We start from the raw sequence: 23,814 nt of genomic DNA on the forward strand, positions 1-23,814 counted from the left end.
ATTGTACTTATTTCTGCTTCCACATGTTTTTTCCTGACTGTAAGTCTGTGTGTGCCAAAGACAAAATGCATAATAAAGGTCATTGTGACTACATGACTCTTTCTTATCCTATTTTTTTACAGGTAATGAGAGCACTATTTTACAGCATAACACTGGTTTATATTTCATACATACATATTAAAATAATGTTTGCCACAGAGAGGTATGCAAACACAGAATCCATCCATCCATCATCCAATCCTACATTGCTCCATGAGGAGCGCAGGAGCCCGGGGCTAGGCAGAAAAGTTCTGGTAATCTGAAAATTTGTACTTATCAAGAAGTCATGATGGAAATGGCAAAGATGAAAAACATCACTGTTTAAAACAGCATTATTTTTCACGTCATTTGCTTAGTTCATATGATGCACGTTTTTATACTGGCATAGAGTACTTTATGTGTGTTCAACTTTTGTGATTCTCTTTTTCAGTGACAAATAAAAGGTACCATATCCAGTCTTTCCTTTACATGCAAAGCCCCACATCCACTGCGAGGCTGGACTGCACTGAATTAGGTCTGGCTTACGGAAAACAAGTCTACAGTATTCATTACATGCCAATTCTCCCACCAGTTCTGAGGTTGGGCTATGTGGAATTTGTTTTGACTAGTGGGAAACAAATCTGTAGTGTCCTTCATTGACTTTCATGCTGCCTGATGTAAGCCAAGTCGAATGGGGCCCAGTAAATCTCACAACCACCTACACACACCTCTGCTCATAAATGCTCAAAAGCCTTTACTGCTTTTGCTGAGTACCTGTACTTCAGCACAAATTACATTATGTAATCTTGTACAATACAATCTACTAAATCCACAAAACTGTCTGAACATAGTGGTTACCAGTTAGGCAAAAGGGCAATGGCCAAAGTTGAAAACATGACAGGATGAAGGACTAAAACAACAACAACTATATATACATTACTAACCTACTGATGAAGCAGTGATGATGCAGGCGTCTGATGATCAAACCGACACTTCTGATGATGGTTTGACATGTTGGGGAAGCTTCTGGAGTTCATGCTGTGGATGATACACTCATTAGCAAAGCAAAAACTATTCAATATTAGGCAATGTCAGCATTAAAAATAAATTACTTGACTGCAATCCAATACACTGATGTTAGTAACAAACCATACAAAGTATGGCTGTATGCACAAGTTAGAGTAAGCACTTCACTCATGCATTAGAAATCTATCTATTTCTATTTTTCTATTGCCAGACACCATAATCCCGTAAAGGGTGGCCATTTGACACTGAGTTAGTTGTTTTACAGGGAGGGGCACCAACCCTCCACCAACCCACTTGTTGACACGTAGGGAGCACGTATGGTTTGGTTATATGGTTACCACCCAGCGTTGTAAATGGTTTCTTGGCTTACAGGAAACCATTTGGCTTGTCACTCAATGTAAAGCCACCTGTAAAGGAAAGAAAAGGCATAAGAAGTGACAGGAAAGATAGGAGAAATAGGAAGAGAGGAGGGCAGGCACAGAAAAAGAATGATAAAAGCTAAGGAAGTAGGCAGCACTACATCAAGTGAGTGGATGATGGTCGCAGAGAATATTCATCACCATTACCATCATCATAATCTGTGACACTTGCTCCCTACTGCAAACCCTCCACTGACAAGGATAACCAGGAGAAATGTCTCCAGTCTACACTGTTTTCTCACATACCCCTCCCCTCTCTCTCTCTCTCTTACACCCCTCTTCCTTTTCCTTCTTCCCTCACCAATGGACTGCTTCATTCTCTTCTTCCCTAGCAGATATGGTTGGCCTTTTCCTATATTAGCCATCTCTTAATCAGGACAACTTTGGTACTTTATTCCAGCAAATGCCAAACATTATTCAGCCGAGAGAGAGTACATAACCATAAAATTAATACTGGTACCCTCTCACAGTTGACAACTCTTGTATTCTATTCTAGCTAATGTTATATGCTTTTATTCACCTGAATGGGAGTCACAGGAGGGTGATGGAGTTAATGTCTATCTATCTATCTATTGCCAGACGCCTCAATCCCGTTTGGGGTGGCCACAAACAAATCGCCTCCAAGTCGCCCTGTCCCCCGCCATTTCACTCCCCTGCTCCCAACTCACACCCACTCTATCATATAACTCTCCACCCCAGCTCTCCATCTCATCCTCTGCCTCCCCTCCCTCTTTCCCCCTCCACCTCACTCACATACACTCTCTTCGTCAGTCTAAAAACAAACCATCAAGGAAGTAACAAAGAAGTTCACTTAAACATATAGATGCAGCTCTTCTTCTACACATAACTATACTACCTACTACACACCATGTCCCAGAAGCTATTCAAAATCCTAGAAAAGGGACCTGTGTACTGTAAAGAGTACCTAGTCACTCTACAAGGTAAAAATGTGAAAAATCTAAAAAAGAGTTCACAGAAGGCCAAGAAAGCATTCATTACAATTAAAGGGTTAAGGCCAGGGCATCCATCAAGCAGCCTAAGGGCAAAATGTGGCCTACCTCAGATTATCAAATCAATTGGTAACAAGTAAATCATTAAGATACCTTACTGACTCCCCACAACCTCTTTCTCTTCACATTGTTGCAGCTCTATCCTCCTACTACTGCTTTTCACTGATCGCTGCTTTTCTGAAATGTCTACTATAACCTTCCCCAAGTACAATGGGTGTGAAGTATTCATCTATCAATGCACTGTCACCTTTTTCTGTCCAGTTCTTCAACAAAGGAAGTAATCTATATTCTCAAGCTTTCATGTAAGCAATGGGCCAACTCTGGAACACTCTTCCACAATATGAATTTCTCTCTGCCTACAACCTTAATTCTTGTGCATCCAATTTGTCCAATTACCTCAAAATGAACACACCTTGATTTTGGTTCTCTTGTTTATTTTTTCCACGAGAAGAGAAATTTCTTTGCAGGCTTCAACCATTTGGCTCGTTCCTTTTTTTAAATACTGTATTATTATTATTATTATTAATAAAACACAAAGAAAACTAGCAAGTATGTCTGGCCTAACCACATACCTGCTGTTACCATTTTTTAAAAATAATCAATAGAAAATCATACAACACTACATTTACTATGCCCCATAATGAAAGACAGTACAAATAAATATACAGAATATATTCTTCTCCATAATTAAAGATGGCAGACATAAACATACTCTGCCTCAAGAGGAAAGATGGCCCATATAAACACACCTGTACTTTGCCCCATAAGCTATGAGGGTGGACATAAACATATCTGTACTGTCCCATATAGAAAGATGGCAACTACACATAAATGTACTCTGCACTGTGAGGAAGGAGGGTGGTGGGGGACAGGCAGTGAGATCCCTGATAAAGGTGAGTGCTGCCTTGTACTTCCAGCTGGGAATGCAGCACCACCAGATAAGAAAATGTTTTGGCTACTTGGAGAACTCTGCTTAGGGCTAGAAACTCTAGGGGTATATCATCAGTGGCAGAGGCTCTTCACAGCACCTCTTCCTTAGTGATTTAACTGGCACTTTACACAAACACACATCCCTCTTTTTATTTTATTTATATTGCTTTCCTATCAGCATAATTTGCATCAATAATATACAAGAGGACATTAAGGTGTTCTGTGCATAACAAATTTCTATGGAAGAGGTGCTAAAAATCTGAAAAACCACAGAGAACAGAACCCTAAGATGCTAAAAAGTATAAATAACAACATGTGGAGGTTTTCCTTTACCAGCACAACATGAAGAACTCTGCTTATGGATTGTAAACTCTGAGAGGCTATAATGTGCAGATATTTAAAAAGAAAAAACAGGCATTATTCTATACCAATGATACTCAAAGGATTCTGCTGATCGGTATGGAACTCTTGAACATTAAAAAGAATTCTACAGTACCCAGAATAATAAAATAAAAAATAATTTGATTTTACACCAGGTATCCCCGAAGGGCTAAGGCGTTGCCCCTGGGTAGAGGACTTTGGATTGGAGCGTGTAGCATTTTATGACTGGATGCCCTTCCTGATGTCTACCAATGACCCTTGGGTGGATTCGATCCTCCGACCCTTCGGCCAGAGAGGAGCGCTCTAACCCACTGAGCCACAGCTGTACCCAGAAATCTACATATTTAAAAAATCTCAAGGTTTTATGCACAGTCAAGGGCAAAAGTCTATCTCCTTTTCCACTGCATCTCCTTCACGCTTAGGCATGTCCATCACTTTCCTCCCTGATGCATTACTAAAAGAGCAACATGTGCAGACAGAAAAATATACCACAACTCTCACAGTTTAGGATATCAGCCAGCAGAGGAAAGCGAGAAGTAGGAGAAGTGAAATATTAAGGCAGAGAAACATACAAGCCTCTCTCAGCTTAAGAATACTAACCTGCTGAGGAAAGTGACAAGATGAAGAGGTGAAATATTAGGGCAAAGAAACATAACAAGCCACTCTCAGTTAAGGAATATTAGCGAAAAAGAGAAAGTGACAAGCAGAGGAGGTGTAATATTAAGGCTGAAAAACACCCCAAGCATCTCACATCTTAGGAATTTTAACCAGCAAGAATAATGGAAAGCAGAAGAGGTGAACTATTTGAGCACAGAAACAGACAAAGGCTCTCACAGTTAAAGAATACTAGCCAGCTGAGGACAGTGTAAAGGAGTATGAGTGAAACATGATGCAAATCTTTATCACCAACTGCACCGCAGCTATCTGAAGGGTTTTGTTTAGGGTGAGACACTCTATAATGCTAAAAAGAAAATGCTTAATGCATAAAAATTTATCCTCATCATTATCCTGACCCTATTTCCCATCACAAAAATGGAGGGTAGGATTCTAGAGTATAGAAATGTAAAAAAACAACAGCCAATTATACATCAATGCCTTCAAGGTGTAGGGAGCCTGGGGCTAGGCTATTGGAGTCAAGTATACTTGAGGGCAGATGACCAGCATACTTCCCATACCTCTGGGGTGTAGGACTTGAGGTTAGACTACTAAGCACAGTATATTTAAGAGCAGATGACCTGCCTGCATCTCTTGATGGTATTACATGACTGAAAAGTCTCCAGTCACCTCTCAAGGATCAAACCTATGCAGGGCTGCCACTCCAACTGGAATGCTCTAACCACCAGACACCTTGCCACTCACCACAGCTACTCAAAGGCTTATGTTGTGGGTGGAAAATTGCAAGATGTTAAAAGGACTTCCTTATGCCTAGAAATGTATCCTCATCCTAACTGTATTTCCCACCACCAAAATGGTAGGCAGGATCCTAGAAATGTAAAAAATAACAAAACATGACACCTTATAATTAACAACGCTACTCAGGAAGTACTGCATTAAGTTTCAGCCGACAATCAAATACAATTTTCAAAATATGTTTTACATTGTCTGGCTGAACTGTGGAGGGGGGGGTTCTCTACAATTTTTCTGTCATAAACAACTCACTTACTACATTAGGAGGCAGGATAGTTACTAAGTACAGTAACAGACAGCTCAGGAATTTGCAACAAACATTTCAAAAAGAGAACCCTCAATAGAAATCAAACAATGTCATAAAACACATTTCAATTTTTGAAATGATTCTGCTAATTTAGTGCACTCTGGTATGTATTGTTTACTGGCTTCACTTCATAACTCTAAAGTTCATGACATGGCACCTGACGCTCCATAGCTATGCACTCCAATGCCCAGCAATTTCATTACCAAATAATATTTTCTTACACGACAGATGGGAGCACCCATCATCCACTCACTCAGTGAAGTACTGCCTTCGGGTCTCTCTACACTACGTGACAGGCCAAATGGTTTCTTGTGAACCAAGAAACCATTTACAATGTTGGGTTGGGTAGTGCCTCGCTATGCAGTCCCTTATCCCTGGGGTCACACTCAATTACCTCATCCCCGGTCTTTTTCGGTCTGCCTCTTACAACCCTACATCAGATGTTCACTCTTCTCACCTTCCCCACCCAACTGTCATTCTCCATCCACTCCCCATGCCCAAACCATCTCAATCCATCCCTCCTCATCACAACACCAATGCACTCCAGTCCCATCCTTCCTCTCAACTCTTCAATCATAATCCCCCCACGACTAGAAGAAAATGACAAATCCCATTTTGCCTTCATCCAAGTGTAGGGACCTGAGATTAGGCTACCATTAATTCAGACCAGAGCCCCTGGTGCCTCAACATGACAGAAAAACCCCTGGCCATCTCCTGGACTTCAACCACAGCATATGCCACAATATGCTCTGACCAGGGCACTCTACTAATTGCACCACCAGATGTAATTTACTTGGACTTGGTAGGGGGGCAGGAATGGGGACTTATTGCATAATGATTCCTGACCTTCAGCTCAGATGCACAATGTTCACAACCACCCTGGCTTTCATTCATCAAACATTCAAATTTCAACAATACGCTTAAATGGTTCTCACCCTGGTAACTTTCATAGCGACACCCTCTGGAAGATTACGCTGGATATACTCAAGGTAGGTGTAGCAGTAGACTGTGTGAGGCGCGGGAGTGATAAAGTGAGGAAATGGGTTCTGGCTTCATACTGCACTCGGTGTTTCTTGTGGATGTGCACCGACTTCAGTAATGTCCACCGTTTTATGTGCTTTGTGGGCCAAGCTCTGTGAAAGATATAAGCTTTTAGACTGATTTATATTTTTCTCTATTGGGCTATAGAGTTACTTGTGGAAAGGCATACAGATATTTCTTAAACTATATTTCAGTTAAACAGGGAGGCTTGATCCTGCAGCTGGATACCTTCACATGGTGGAACTGACATAGCAAAAACTGCCTGGTTATTCAAACATTCTCAACTCCATCCCAATCCCCCTAAAAGAGGATGGTGAACTGTAAGAGAAATCCAGTTTCAATCTACAGTCCACCCAGATCACATTCAGATAAACCTGGGGTCACAAGTTCACAACAACAACAACAACAACACAGAGGATTCAACTTTTGTCTTATGGCTTACAGCCTTGGTGGGGAGAAGCTGAGTTTTCAAGTCTGTAATTACTGAAACTTTTTTTTTAACCTAGGGATAAAGGAGACTAAATGCCACCAATGAATTCCACATGTTTCACAAGAAGCTACCAAAAGAGGTGAGAGTAGGAGTTTGGAAGTACTGTGCCCTCTCCCCCTTTGTTCCCATGTAGAGATACGACACGCTCACCACCCAACACCTGTGTTTTGAACAACCTCATTCCTCTTATACCATGTAAGGGGAGAATGTACAACTGCAGATGAAATTACCACTTCACTCTTTCGTCAAACGGTTAGGTGACCCCACCATAACATTCTGAAACTTTGCTGGGCACCACAGATTGCACCACTGGGTTTTAAAACTCACTGTTCACTAACCTCATTATTTATCCTACTGATTTATAGTATTGAAATGTATCAATATTTATGCCTATAATTCTACCTCAAGATTTCTTTCTCCTTGGCACAAAACAGATGCAACAGCCTTCTTAAACATTTTCCCACCCTATGTGAATGCAAAAAAAACTGCTCTAAAATGATGGTGATACTGCCACAATTACAATGCTACTGAATAAGGTAGGTATAAGACTAATCTACTGCCTATCTTTAGCTAACAACCTTTATCCACTACCCAGAAAATGTTACAAAGACAATGAAGGTGTGTAAAAATTAGTCACCAAGTCTCTACGATTACATATTTTTTGTATTACAGTATTTCTTCTGCCTAAAGACATTTACATTCAGCTACGGCAAGATTTAGGATGGGGGTTGGTAGAGATATGTTTACCATGTTGAATAAAACCATCTGAAGGTAACAAGAACAAACTATAAAAGGACGAAGCCATATGGAAAGGTTACGTATAAATGAGGCTTGGGGTGGAAGACAATGAAGTGGACTTATGATTAACAGGAAGGTAGGTGGTGGCGACCATCATCCACTCACTTGATGTAGTGCTGCTTACTTCCTTAGCTTTTATCATTCTTTTTCTGTGCCTGCCCTCCTCTCTTCCTATTTCTCCTATCTTTCCTGTCACTTCTTATGCCTTTTCTTTCCTTTACAGGTGGCTTTACATTGAGTGACAAGCCAAATGGTTTCCTGTAAGCCAAGAAACCATTTACAACACTGGGTGGTAACCATATAACCAAACCATACGTGCTCCCTACGTGTCAACAAGTGGGTTGGTGGAGGGTTGGTGCCCCTCCCTGTAAAACAACTAACTCAGTGTCAAATGGCCACCCTTTACGGGATTATGGTGTCTGGCAATAGATAGAATGAGCATAAGTAAAAGAGGGTCACAGTGTCAAGACAATGGGGACATAAAGAGAGAGAGAGAGAGAGAGAGAGAGAGAGAGAATGTGTGTGTTTAGGGGCTCTGAGTTTTGCTTCCTCATTCTCCAGTGTTTCTTTGGATGTTATTCATGGAAGTTGGTATTTATCAACTTTTTATGTTCACCAAAGGATTGCTTAAAAAAAACTGCACTGATATTTTTGCAACTTAAGCACATATGACGTAGTTCATTTACATAATGTTTTTGACATATCAGATAGAGCCAGGATATCGGGGGCTTGAATGGTGAGCGAATCGAAGCGTGGCCCATTGGATCGGGCAAATTTGGCCTGTCTGGACGTTGTTACTGTGCACTCTGCCCTAGGGTGGGAAAGGAGGTCCGGATGATGATGATGACTGACCTTTTTTCCCACATGGCTAGGGTAAGGTATGATCCTTAACATAATGGATGGATGGAGAAGCTGCAATGAATTATAAATGATATGAAATTGGAGATGCTATGGAACACTTGGAATGAGGAGATGCCAAGAGAGGGGTGGAAAAGTAGTAAGACCAACCCTCCACCCACCTATGTCTCTGTTATGCAATCTTCTCCTCCCCCATCAGGAGCACAGGGGCCTGGGATGGGCTAATTAATTTAGATAATTAAAGCAAGAGTCATTATATCACTCACACTTGAATGGTATTCTGTATGCAATAAACCCCAACTACATCTCATATTTAAAGCCTGATGTGTCACATATGGTTAATAAGACAAAAAGTAGGTTGAACTAACATGTCCTGAACTGTACTTCCGAGGTGAGATGCAGCGGTGGAGAGGAAGGTGAGGTATGATGGTAGCACCGCTGGGTCATGTCCTCGGCACTCCACATCAATTACGCTATACAGACGGTCAGGCTCACCATCATCCACAACCTGCAATAATATCATTACCTATTAACACTTTCACTCCAGTGATGTACTTTATGTTTCTGCTAGCCCTAGATGATGTTATTTAGCCAAGGCAACACTTTTTCACAGTGGAAGGCAAACAACGTATACCTTCAGCCCTTTGCCAAAGGTTAAAATATCCATCCATCCATCCATCCATTGCCAGATGCCATGTATCCCAGACAGGATGGCCAAGGGCTTAGAGTTAATTGTTTTACAGGGAGGGGCACTAATCCTCCACCAACCCCACTTGACGTAGGGATGCCAACAGCATCTGGTGTTCCCAGGCGGTCACCCATCCAAGTACTAACCAGACCCAACGTTGCTTAAATATGCTGCATTAATAAATTTGTCTAGTTTTAGCAAGAATACAATAAAAATGTCACCTGACCAAAGGTGTTAAGAGGAAAAGCTGGTACCGTAACTACTGATCAACATCTTTTTCTTGTCACACACCAGTACAGGGTAGTTACATAAGTCTTGTCATACACAGTCATTCATAATTAAACATGCCTGATATACTGTACAGCATATATACAAAATATTGTATCCAACTGGAAAAATTAAGCAAAAAAACATAGTACACTATACTGTACACTTACAACACAATGACATACATCTGCAAACTCTGGTTATATGCAGGATTGTCATTACTTACTTGATTAACTCTGTGATTTACAGAAATCTATCTATCTATCTATTGCCAGACGCCTCAATCCCGTTTAGGGTGGCCAAAAACAAATCGCCTCCAAGTCGCCCTGTCCCCCGCCATTTCACTGCCCCGCTCCCAACTCACACCCCCCTCTCTCATAATTTCCCTGTTCTTTCTCTAACTCTGTCTATAAGTATCCTACCATACACTTTTCCTATTATACTAAGAAGACAAATGCCCCTATGATTACCACACACTTCTTTTTCCCCTTTTCCTTTGTACAAGGGAATAATTTTATGGTATAACTAACAGCTAAACAGAGCATCTTCACACTGTCTTGTATGCAAACAATATCCATATTAAAATTATAAAACATAAAAGAGAACATTAGGCTGACAGAGATGTCAAAAAGTCTCTTAAGCCCACAAGACTGTGGCCACAAGGGCAGTACTGTATTATCAGCTTGGGATGCCTTTTAGCACCTCTTCCTTACTAGTTCACTTTTGAAAAAAAGACATCAATATTCATGTTATGTAAGCAGTATACATCAATAATAAAGACATGAATGACATACTGTAACGGGGTGTATAAAAGCCCGCACTGCCTAGATGCAAAGAGGGGACCCTCTCATTGGCTCAGTGGTAACGTGTGCGTGTATCAAGCACGAGGGTCTGAGATCGAATCTTGGTCAGACCAGTGATTAATTTGTTAAGTTTCAGTTCGGTTATTACAATCTATCTATCTATCTATCTATTGCCAGATGCCATAATCCTGTAAGGGGTGGCCATTTGACTCTGAGTTATTTGTTTTACAGGGAGGGGCACTAACCCTCCACCAACCCACTTGTTGACATGTAGGGAGCACGTATGGTTTGGTTATATGGTTACCACCCAGCATTGTAAATGGTTTCTTGGCTTACAGGAAACCATTTGGCTTGTCACTCAATGTAAAGCCACCTGTAATGGAAAGAAAAGCAATAAGAAGAGACAGGAAAGATGGGAGAAAGAGGAAGAGAGGAGGACAGGCACAGAAAAAGAATGATAAAGGCTAAGGAAGAAGTAGGCAGCACTACATCAAATGACCACTGTATATTTGAGTGTAATGTGCAAATTAAATAAATGAGTATGAGAACCAGGAAGTCTCCTAAGCTGACGAGACCATAATCAAATGGCAATATTCATATGCTGTCTATCATACAGTACTGGAAGATGCTAAAGATATTGGAAGATGCTAAAGGTGATCAGAAAGAAATTATTATTCTCATATATTATTCTCTTTAGGGAGAAACATCAGCATCATCATCACCATTAAAATCACAATCATCATTACCATCTTCTTGGCCCTTTTTTCCACTTAAAGACAGGGTTATGTAGGATCCAGAAACAAGGAAATAATAAGTACAAAGGTGATAGAATTATGAACTTTTGTTATTCTTACTCAGTGCAACTTTGCTTATTCACTCTAACCAGGCCTATATGTATTCTGCCTATCTTATCTTGGCCTAAAACTGCCATCTCCATCTTGCATTTTGATCAGTATCATGAGATTAACAATTGAATATGGAGCAAGTCATAATAAAGTGCTATGGAAATGGTGTAGAACCATACTATTGCTGTTATAGAAAAATAAGCTGTAACAAGAGATTAACACTAGATTATGGTGCTAGTTACAAAGAAGTGCTATGGAAGGGCTGTACAACCTTAGTTACGTATACTGTCTTACTTTGCAATGAAGTGGAAAGAAGCTAAGTTATGGCAGACATACTGTAGACCAGCCTGTGCTTACCACAAGCTGGTTAGTGTCCTTCCTCGCTTTGTCTTCCGACAGCTATGCATCAGTCATACAAGCTCCATTAAACACTGTGACAAATTACATATTTTCGTTGGAAAAATGTACATAATCATGGGCCCTAAGAAGATCAGTGAGTCAGCTGGAGCTAAAAGGAAAGCAGTGAGAACAGAAATGCCCCAACCCCAAGCATCTCCCCAGCCCCAAGCATCTCCTCGTCCAAAGAGACAGAAAAGAGAAAACACCAGAAGGGCAGTTTCCTACAGTTTTCATGGAAGGTGACTCCCCTTCCAAAACTAAAACCCCTCCTCCTCCTCTCCATATGCATCCACTTAAGCCATCAGCTCTCCTCAGGACTGGTAAGATGCAGTGAAATTTTTATGTATATAATCTACAGGGTATATGTCTTTATTTTAAAGGTTTTATGTACAGATTAATGCAAAATACATTGTTTCTTATGGAAAAAAATGATTCGGTTTTCAAACAATTCGCAACTCGTACAGCCTCCAGGAAAGAATTGTGTACGAATTCCGGGGTTCTACTGTATACAGGATGATGAAGATGGTATACAGTATATATATACTGTATACAGTGCTGCACACCCTCGATTTAATGAACTAACTGGTACCAGACCCCTGATGTTAAAGCCGATAGTTCATTAAAGCAAAACACCATGCTGTTCGGCAATTTCCCAGGTGTCATGGCTTTTACCGAACAAAGATCGTTAAATACAGATCATTGTTTTGCCGTAGTGTCGTACACAATCAGAGACAGCTAGGTCTGAATGGTCTATCTATCTATCTATTGCCAGACACCATAATCCTGTAAGGGGTGGCCATTTGACTTTGAGTTATTGGTTTTACGGGGAGGGGCACTAACCCTCCACCAACCCACTTGTTGACACGTAGGGAGAACGTATGGGTTGGTTATATGGTTGCCACCCAGTGTTGTAAATGGTTTCTTGGCTTACAGGAAACCATTTGGCTTGTCACTCAATGTAAAGCCACCTGTAAAGGAAAGAAGAGCAACAAGAAGTGACAGGAAAGATGGGAAATATAGGAAAAGAGGAGGGCAGGCACAGAAAATGAATGATAATGGCTAAGGAAGAAGTAGGCAGCACTACATTCATGACGTCACATGATGGTGTGGTAGTAACAGCACACTGTGACTGCAAAGCTGGTTAAGGTGAAGATTATTTTTGTTTGGATATTATTCATATCAAAACACAAACAATATTACAGTAAAAGTCCAATTCTTCAGCATCCAATTCCCCAGCAAATCTGACATTTTGGCAGTTTTGAGAAACAGTCCCATTTATGAAAATCTCTGATCATTCAGCAGATTTTCCGATTTTTTTCGTCAGTCTTGAAATTCTCCATGAGGACCCTCTACTGCTGGGGACTTCTTCCAGCAGTAGCAGAGTCCAATCAACCCCTTCTATTGTACATATGTAATTAAGGAACCTACTATAAGTTTAGGTAAGTGCATGTGAACTTGTAGGCCTACTGTACCATTACATTTATATACAGTATGTTCACTAATTTCTTTATTTTTCATATTCATGTATAGTACTGTATTCATTACAGTATTGTACAGTATCAAACAGTATACAGTACTCTCTCCAAGCACATTTGTAATGATATGAGTAGTGATGATAGTGTTCACCGAAACATATAAGGTATTGAGTGGGTAGGGTTTTTGATAATTCGGCAATTTTGATTTTTCGGCACTAGCCTGGTCCCATAGATGCCGAAAAATAGGACTTCTACTGTATTATGTGGTTTCTATAGTTATTAGATAGTAGTTCAGTATTTGTTTTTATATTCATGATTCTTATCTTACAGTAGTTGGCATTTCTGAACACAAAATCCAATTCTCCATAACAGTTACACATCCTTCCCCTCAACTATCACCTTTTTGGGTGCACCACCACCTGTCCCACCCCTCCATTCATTCAACAATATTTACAAATGCTTCTGTCCCCCACCACAACAACTTTAGTTTCCTGCCAATAACCCGAACCCATGAATCGACAGTACCCATTCTACCCCATTTCAGCCAAATACTCATCCTACTGCACTCTTCCACCTTTTCTAATCTTTTTTACCTTTATTACTACCCATTCTACCTATTCTCCCACCACTACAAGCAGCCAACACCCTGCCACAGGTCTAAAAAATAAAAAATGCTTTTTCAAGCTCACCATTCCCACAACACACACACAATCGTAACCCCAACATAACCTTCTCTTCATCTACCATTCTTTTCCTTTCCTGGTACACTTTTTTCTGCACTACACTCCTATTAATTAATCCTACAGCACTTTCAACCCACCATAAATCCAGATCGAAAAACCCGAACCCAAAATCACCACACCTAACACCAAGCCAGCCACCTCACTTTTCCAATTACCTTATCCACCCATTCATTTCTCCCTTTTATTCCCATTCATCACCTTTTAGCACATTTCCCTACCTCTACATGCACCCATTTCTCCAGCTCACAGCCAGCCAAAAAATGCATTTCCAACTCACCACCCTACTTCCCAGCTCAATTTCCACTACTTCCACAAGCTCTCTCCCCTAAACTTCCACCTTACTGACTAAACCTTTTACCCCACTACCCTCCTATCCACCCACATTAATTCATAGATGCTTCCACTTCCTCCAAATACAATTTTAGTTCTTGCAAATCCAAACCAAATTACCTTAAACAGCATCCACCTGCCATCTCACTTTTTTTCACATTTAACACCTACCACCCACTTATTTCCTCTTTTTCATCCCTGTTATCACTTTTCACATGTCCACTCTACCCCAATACCCACCTCCTTTAACTTACAGGTGTCTGTACTTTCCCCCACCAACACTCCAGTTTAATAGGAAACACGAACCCGATTATCCACACACAGCTCCCACCCAGCAATCCCACTATTTCACTTATTCTACTGCATTCACCCATTCAGTTCCTCTTTTTACCCCCATTCATCATTTTTTAACACATTCCTCTCTCACTATAGGCCCCCATTATTCCCACAAGCTTTCTCTCCACAACTTCCACTTTATTGAGTGTACCTTCCACCATTCCACCCCAATCCACCTACTTCAATCTACAGATGCCTTCGTTTCACTCCATTACAACTTTAGTCTTTTGACAGACCTGAAACAGCAGTCTGATGGCACTTGTCCTCCCTCACTACTCCCAAAAATTAACTTTACACCACCTTTTCTTACTTCCCCACCTTCACACTCACACTACTACTTATTAACACGTTACCCTGCTCTATACTTTATTTTTTTTCCTCAATTATCACCAACCCCAGAAGCTCCCTCCCCTTAACTCCTACTTTTTTTACTACAGTCAAAATCTATCTTGCACAGAGATAATAATACTGGACTGTATTACCAGGGCCTGTGGCAAAGCAGACAAGGAAAACTTTGACGTCTGTGTTACTTTCTTCACTGATTGATCATACTATGTATAAAGATTTAATTACCTGTTATAAAGTGCTTCCTGCAGACCTTCCACATGTCAGGCTTTGAGGTCTTGGCACGAGCTATCCTTGCTAACCATAATTTTCTCCTTTCTGCAGTTAATTTCTTTCCTGCTTCTCCCTGACTTGGGATCTTCAGTACCATAAAAGGAGAGACTGGGGTGTTTATTGGACTTATTTCCACAGCCGACAAAGCAGCAAAAGTGTGGCATTGTTATTTGTTACGAGACAAGTACACACACCACGTATAAGTCTCCAGAATCTGAAAATATTCACCCACATACCAAACCAAAATAAATACACAGGAACCTGGTGATCTTACACTTCCCCGCGCTAACCCACAATGCACCAGGATGTTGACGTCACAAATGTTTATGAGTCCGCGTTGTTGTACCTCCTACTTTGTGTGGGTTCCATATTTTCTTCATTTCCTTCCTCCCTCTTCTCTGGGCCTGTGTCTCTTCTTCCTCGATTACTCATTATCCTCTTGCATGCAGCTTGAGTCGGCACAGAAAATACAGGTGTAGCCACGAGCACATGATTGCAACCTCATCCTCGCCAGTAGTACTAACCACCACCCGTCTGAGGGCGCACGAACGGGACGCTGTTGCAGTAAACCGCGGTCAGTTCAAATCGTTTCCTGATGTCCGTCGACTACACTCGTATTCTGAAGTGAAAGGGAATAATTCATAGGACTATAGTCATAAAGCGCAGCGAAAGGGTTATGTCAGATTAGTGTAGGTTCAGTTACGTTAGATTAGTGTGGGTTGTTAATGGTAGATTAGCGTAGATTGTTACATTAGATAAGAAAAATGCAAGCATTATCATCCTGAGAATTACGTTAGATTAAAGAAAAGAAAAGAAATGTAAGAATGATCATCTATTACCAATTTGGAAGACCCTGGTCCTCCCTAAACTGGAGTACCCGTCTCAGCTGTGGTCTCCACACAAAATTGGTGAAATTCAGCAAGTGGACACAGGGTCTTCACCAGAAAACTGAGACTCATCGGTCTAGATATACAGATGGCAGTTTTGGGCTGTTTAAAGTGAAATGAGTAAAGCAAACTTTGAGCTTTTGAAATCGGCGGGTTGGCGCCAAAATTCAGCAGGTGCGCGTGGATAAGAATGTTTTATCTTTTTATATTTTTTCTTTCACTGCAACCAAGGTAGGGAAATATTAAACTGGAAAAAATTGGACCAAACAAGTCTTTTTCGGTTAATAGTAAGTTGCTAATGGACATTTTATGAATGCCAAGCAGATCCCGACGCCATTTTGAGAGGACAGGACAGCGTGGTAAGCATCCGACTTTAATTCACCTTCTTTTATTAGTCACAGTTAATTTGCAAGCATTACTTTATTTACTGATTTTAGGTAGGCTATTGGTGATCACTTGGAGGTGAGTATGGTAGGGAAATAGTTTAATGGTGACGCTTTTCAGATAATTGATGAGATTGGGGGCTGGGGACGCCGAAGAATTGGCTTCGTAAGTAGCCGTTCTAATTCAAGTTTTTGACTACTTACACATGTTTTGCCCAATTTATTCTTGTTACTAGTTTTAGTAAAGGTAATAGAGATAACTTTGAATGAGGTATCATAAGGGTTATTGGTGTTTTGAGATGGTAAATGGTGATGGATGAACAGACGCCTAAGAGGCCGGCGTCTCACGTGAACAGATGCCAAAGAGGCCGGCGTCCCACGTACTTGGCTTTGATTTCAACCATTTTCAACCAAGTTAGCTACATTATTGCACTTGTTAAATTTAGACAAGTTAATATTGTTTAGAGGTTAGAATGGTCAGGAAGTTTTATTGTTTTATGGTGTAATATTGTTGACTGCTTTTCAGGTTACGTCCCCATCTGAAGGGAGAAACCTGTATTTCGTCCCGGCAAGGATGCTGCACCGCACCAGTTCCCTTCCTTCCCATATACAGGATACAGGTAATTGACTTACGTTTATCTGCTTAGTATAATTAGATAACAGCCGTTTGCACTGATGGTGCAAAAGCAATGACAGGCCCAGTAAAAGGTGTTTTGGCTCTTATTAGAAACGTTGCTCCATCAGGCAGACACTTGCCTTGATAGACGTGCACTTGCAGTAATGAGGATGCCATGCGAACTAAAGTTATGCTGGATGAGGTATTCAAGGTGGTAAATTTCATCAGAGCTAGACCACGAAATTCGCAGCTGCGTACGGCACTGCTAGGAGATGGGGCCCAGTCATAGTGCTTAGTTACTGCACACGGAGGTGCGCTGGTTATCCCGCGGCAAAATTCTTTCACGTGTGTGTGATACGAAAGATGAGTGATCTTTCTTACAGGAAACAGCTTTTCTCTGTTAAATAGTGACGAAGTCTGGTCAGTGAAACGGCTATCTTACTGTACAGATGTTTTTAAAACTAAATGAACTGCACTTGTCATTGCAAGGCTCAGATGTGACATACTGAAGGTTCAGGACAAAATTGAATCTTCTCAAAGTAAACTTTTAGGTTGATTGTGCAAAGGCAAAACAAAGTGAATGTTTTCCAACTCTTCATCTGTTCCTGACTAAACATTCCTTGCAGTTGGATGGAAGTTCAGGAGAATGCATTGTTCACCATTTAAGGCAATTAAGTAATACTTTGAGGGAATAATTTCTCAGGCAGGCAGACCCTCTGTCCATTTATGGATTCTGGTTCTGTAATAGGACAAACCCTGTCTGTGAAGGAAAATTAGCAGCTGATTGAAATTTTAATAGATCAAACGCTCAGAACAACATTTGATAAAGACTCGCTGCATACCTTTTGGGCAAAGCTCTTGCACGAGTATCCTGATATTACAAAACGAGCAATGAAACATCTGATGCCATTTGCAACACCGTATAGGTGTGAAGCTGGTTTCTCACGCTATATTGCCACTAAAAACAAATACAGAAGTTGGAAGCAGAACCTGATAAAGCGCCTGCAACTAAGAAGCATCCTTTCAGATAGTCTGTCACCAAAAGCAAGCCCATACATCACACTGAAGACTGTAAGAATGACGAAGCTATGCAATGATTTTCAGTTGATTCACATCATTAAGTGTGTGTGTGTGTGTGTGTGTGTGTGTGTGTGTTTTCCCGCGCGCGCCAAGAAGCGACAAATTGTGTGTGTTTTCCCGCGCGCGCCAAGAAGCGACAAATTGTGTGCGTTTTCCCGCGCGCGCCAAGAAGCAACAGCGATTGAGAAGCGTTCCGGCAGATGTTAAACTTTGGGAAACACTCTTAGATTTCAGTTAAGGAAATCTTCGTGTTTTTACGAGAATAAATGTAAGAAAGTGTAGATAATTATCCACCTATAAGTCTGTATATATTGACTTCTTGCGGGTAATTTATGTACAATAATATGCCTGCTAGTGTTAGATAAGCAAATGGAGATAACTAGGATATAAATGTTAAGGGAATTTTTATGTTTTAAGATGAAATTGTGTTACTGTGAGGTGATGAAAGTTATCTTGATATCCTGATCCATTTTTCTACCTTGTTACAGCCTCTTTATTCACCTTTTTCTGTTATTTATGTTAAATGTTATATAATAGGGATAAAGAGGATGAGGGTATGGTAAAGAAATTGGTGTTTTGTGATAAATTATTGACAGGAATAGATAGATTTTAAGTTATTTCTAGTTGCAGCTATTTTATGAACACGTTCCTGTTTACTGGTAATTATAAGTAAGTGGAAATTAGGATTGATTGAGGATATAATTGGTGCTATTGTGAGGTGAAGTCTAAGAAAGTTGTTAAGTCCCCATCTCTAATTCCACCTTTTACCTACTTACTGGAGCTTGTTTATTCAGCTATTGTGAAATCAGTTAATGGAGGTAAGAAAGAGGTGAGTATGGTTAGGGTATTCAAGTGATTATACCTTTTTTACCATAACTTGGCCTAAATTGTCACATCTCCGCCTTGAATACTGGGTTTTAACGAGAGATTAACCCAAGAATACGGTGCCAGTCACGAAGAAGTGCTATGGAATGGATGTAGAGCCGTAGAATTGTCTTTTTCTATCATTAAGCTGTGTGAAATATGCTGCAAAGGACCAATATCTCAGCCAAGTTAGTGTAAAAACAGTATAGTTATTTAGTGGTAGGTGGTGGCGACCATCATCCACTCACTTGATGTAGTGCTGCCTACTTCTTCCTTAGCCTTTATCATTCTTTTTCTGTGCCTGCCCTACTCTCTTCCTATTTCTCCCATCTTTCCTGTCACTACTTAATGCTTTTCTTTCCGTTACAGGTGGCTTTACATTTAGTGACAAGCCAAATGGTTTCCTGTAAGCCAAGAAACCATTTACAACGCTGGGTGGTAACCAAACAACCAAACCATACGTGCTTCCTACGTGTCAAGTAGGTTGGTGGAGGGTTAGTGCCCCTCCCCTTAAAACAAATAACTAAGTCAAATGGCCACCCCTTAAGGGATTATGGTGTCTGGCAATAGATAGATAGATAGAAGTTACTCTTTATCCCGTTCTCTTCTGCTACTTAGAGGTATTTTGCGCACACTGTTATACTTACTAATGTTTGAGAAGTGAATGGAGATTAGTAGGATATATGTGAAGATAATCTTGGTGTATTATGTGATGATTTATTGTGAGAGGTACACAGAAGATGGTTGCCTTGGTAATTTTTCTATTCTGATCACATTTTGACCACATGAATAATTTACTTACATTAATTATACTTATTAATGTTAGAAAAGGTAATGGAGAGACCTAGGATATAAGTATACTAAGGCATTTTTGGATTTTAGGTTGATGAGTTAGTGGTAGGTGGTGGCGACCATCATCCAATCACTTGATGTAGTGCTGCCTACTTCTTCCTTAGCCTTTATCATTCTTTTTCTGTGCCTGCCCTCCTCTCTTCCTATTTCTCCCATCTTTCCTGTCACTACTTAATGCTTTTCTTTTCGTTACAGGTGGCTTTACATTGAGTGACAAGCCAAATGGTTTCCTGCAAGCCAAGAATCAATTTACAACACCTGGGTGGTAACCATATAACCAAACCATACGTGCTCCCTACGTGTCAAGTGGATTGGTGGAGGGTTAGTGCCCCTCCCTGTAAAACAAATAACTCAGAGTCAAATGGCCACCCCGTACGGGATTATGGCGTCTGGCAATAGATAGATAGATAGGTTGATGAGTGGTTATATTGTGAGACCAGATGGACGTTGCCATAGCAAGTATTCTGAGATAACTTTGTTTTGTCCTCATCACAGGCTATTTACACAATTTATTATACTTATTAATGTTAGATAAGTTGGTGGAGGTAACTAAAATAAAAGTATGGTAAAGGAATTTGCTGTTTTATATGATTAATGGCTGTCGGTTTTTCAGGGTTTGTACCCAAATTATTAGACAAGAAATTCCCGCTCTGATTTGGCCTTTTTTGCCACTGTAATTTACTCCCATTATTCTACTTACTAATCTATAAGTTAATAAGATAGCTAGGATTTGTTCTTTAGGGGGGAAGTTTTGTTGTTTTTGGATAGTTAATAGTTCTCTGCTATTGATGGGTATTTTTGAAATGTTATCCTTTTCCAGTTACACTTTTTGTCTACTTGCAGCTGATTTTCTTACATTATCTTATTTATTGCCAGGCACCTTAATCCCGGAGGCGTAGAGGATGGGCATAGACCTCCACGTCGCCCTGTCCTGTGTCATTTGGCTGTCCCCTCTCCAACTCATCCTCCGCTCACGTCGCCCTGTCCCTGCAATGTGACTGCCCTCTCCTACATAGCTGCCCCTCCAACTAGTAGTTAGCATTAAGTGTGCCAGTGCTAGTTGCTGATAATAAATATGTTGCAGGAGGTAAATAGGAGTAAGGCGGTTTTTAATGCTTATGTTTCGAGGTCAAGTGACAAATGTTAACTTGCTCTAATTACTGGGGACACTTTCCGTTTGCAGCTAATAATCTTACATTGTTATGTACTCTTAACTTTGCCCAGTTTGTTGTCCTCTTGCATCCTATTAATTTCATGTAGCTTAGTGCCAGAATAGGACAGTACTACTGCTTTACATTCTTTCCAGCCTGATGAAGCTGATAATCTGGTAGGTCTGATGGTGAAGTGGGATTTCAAACACAGGAAATTAGTGAGGTAGCAGGTTCTAGTACAAAAAAATGAAACCTATTTCCATTTTACACTGACTTGGCCCATAATTTCACAGCCTTGCATTGCTCTTCTTCATGACTAGCTCAAATAGTAGGGAAGAACCGCCCCCAGCATCAGTGTGTTCTACGTCCCATGTCATTGGTAGTGTATGTTAAATGATAAACAAGTGTCCGGTGGGCCCAGAGTCGTTCAGTTGGTCCACTTGGTTTGTCCCATTTAACAGGATATCTGGTATGTACAATGGTTTGTCCAGGGATCTCAAAGGGTCCATTAAATCCCATGTCTGGTGTAGCCAGGTACAGTACAGCGAGGGTTTAGTGTAGTATAAACAGCTTCAGTACATGTATGTGGGAGTTTAAACCTGGTATCTGGTCTAGTTAGTGGTAGGTGGTGGCGACCATCATCCACTCACTTGATGTAGTGCTGCCTATTTCTTCCTTAGCCTTTATCATTCTTTTTCTGTGCCTGCCCTCCTCTCTTCCTATTTCTCCCATCTTTCCTGTCACTACTTAATGCTTTTCTTTCCGTTACAGGTGGCTTTACATTGAGTGACAAGCCAAATGGTTTCCTGTTAGCCAAGAAACCATTTACAACGCTGGGAGTGGTAACCATATAACCAAACCATACGTGCTCCCTACCTGTCAAGTGGGTTGGTGGAGGGTTAGTGCCCCTCCCTGTAAAACAAATAACTCAGAGTCAAATGGCCACCCCGTGCACGGGATTATGGCGTCTGGCAATAGATAGATAGATAGATCTGGTCTAGTGGGGTTTGGGAAAGCGGGGGTTTACTCTTCTGAAAACAGCGTCAGTATATACTTGCCCCTACCCGACTAATTGTTGCCATCACTTACAGGTACATGATTACGTGTTGGAGTGTGTTATGCAGATGGGGGCAGAAGAACAGTGTGTTACGACAGTGCTACTCAGGAGATCGGCGTGTGTTATTAGTGTTATTCAGAGATCAGAATGTGTTACTAGCATGTTACTTGTACTGTACCTTACTGTGTTACTCAAAAGATCAATGTGTTAATATATACTGTTACTGAAAGGATCAGAACGTTTTACAGGTGTGTTACTGAAAAGACTGGGATGTGTCACTATGTTACTGAAAAGACTGGAATGTGTTGATGTGTTACTCAGTGATCGGAATGTGTTAATAATGTCACTCAAAGTAATATGTTAATAATTTATTACTGAAAAGATCGGAGAATGTTAATAATGTGTTACTCAAAGATCAGAATGTGTTTTTAACGTATTCAAAAGATCAGAATGTGTTACTATATATACTCCATTTCACCAAGTTTGGCACCATGAGTGATGTCCTCAACACCTGTAGTACACACATACATTCAAACGTAGCCAGAGTTAATAAATCATGTGCACATGGTTATGTATGTACGTATGTATGCAGTGTCATGTGCACCAAATCCATTACTTTTGGTTACTTATGGAGACTCATTACCTTTGGTTACGTATGTATGTAAATATGTATGTAGTCATGTCTACATAATGATCCATTTCCTTTGATTATGTGTATATGTATGTATATATGTAGTCATGTGTACATAATGATCCATTACCTTTGGTCATGTACCGGTATGTATGATGTATACATGTATATACGCACATACGTATTTTAGTGTCATGTGTACATATTTATCCACTGACTTTGGTGGTTATGTATGTATGTAGGTAGGGTCATGTGTACATAACGATCCATTACCTTTGGTTACGTATGTATGTACAAATGTATGTAGTGTCATGTGCACATAATGAGCCATTAACTTGGGTTACGTATGCATGTATGTATATGTATGTATGTAGTGTGGTTACGTATGCATGTATGTATATGTATGTATGTAATGTGGTTACGTATGCATGTATGTATATGTATGTATGTATGTAGTGTGGTTACGTATGCATGTATGTATATGTATGTATGTAGTGTGGTTACGTATGCATGTATGTATATGTATGTATGTAGTGTAGTTACGTATGCATGTATGTATATGTATGTATGTAGTGTAGTTACGTATGCATGTATGTATATGTATGTATGTAGTGTAGTTACGTATGCATGTATGTATGTAGTGTAGTTACGTATGTATGTATGTAGTGTAGTTACGTATGCATGTATGTATATGTATGTATGTAGTGTAGTTACGTATGCATGTATGTATATGTATGTATGTAGTGTAGTTACGTATGCATGTATGTATATGTATGTATGTAGTGTAGTTACGTATGCATGTATGTATATGTATGTATGTAGTGTGGTTACGTATGCATGTATGTATATGTATGTATGTAGTGTAGTTACGTATGCATGTATGTATATGTATGTATGTAGTGTAGTTACGTATGCATGTATGTATATGTATGTATGTAGTGTGGTTACGTATGCATGTATGTATATGTATGTATGTAGTGTGGTTACGTATGTATATGTATGTATGTAGTGTAGTTACGTATGCATGTATGTATATGTATGTATGTAGTGTGGTTACGTATGCATGTATGTATATGTATGTATGTAGTGTGGTTACGTATGCAT

At 40.2% G+C, this 23,814-nt stretch overlaps 1 pseudogene; it reads right to left on the minus strand.

Annotated features, from left to right (window-relative positions):
- Nucleotides 1-999: 999 nt before the first annotated feature.
- The window catches only part of LOC145389617 (small ribosomal subunit protein uS10m-like), a 40,368-nt pseudogene continuing 17,553 nt past the window's right edge, over nt 1,000-23,814 (minus strand).

Source organism: Coenobita brevimanus, unplaced genomic scaffold (genome assembly GCF_032717465.1).
Source record: "Coenobita brevimanus isolate Jiangsu-jjx unplaced genomic scaffold, ASM3271746v2 jjx.HiC_scaffold_157, whole genome shotgun sequence".
Lineage (NCBI taxonomy): Eukaryota > Metazoa > Arthropoda > Malacostraca > Decapoda > Coenobitidae > Coenobita > Coenobita brevimanus.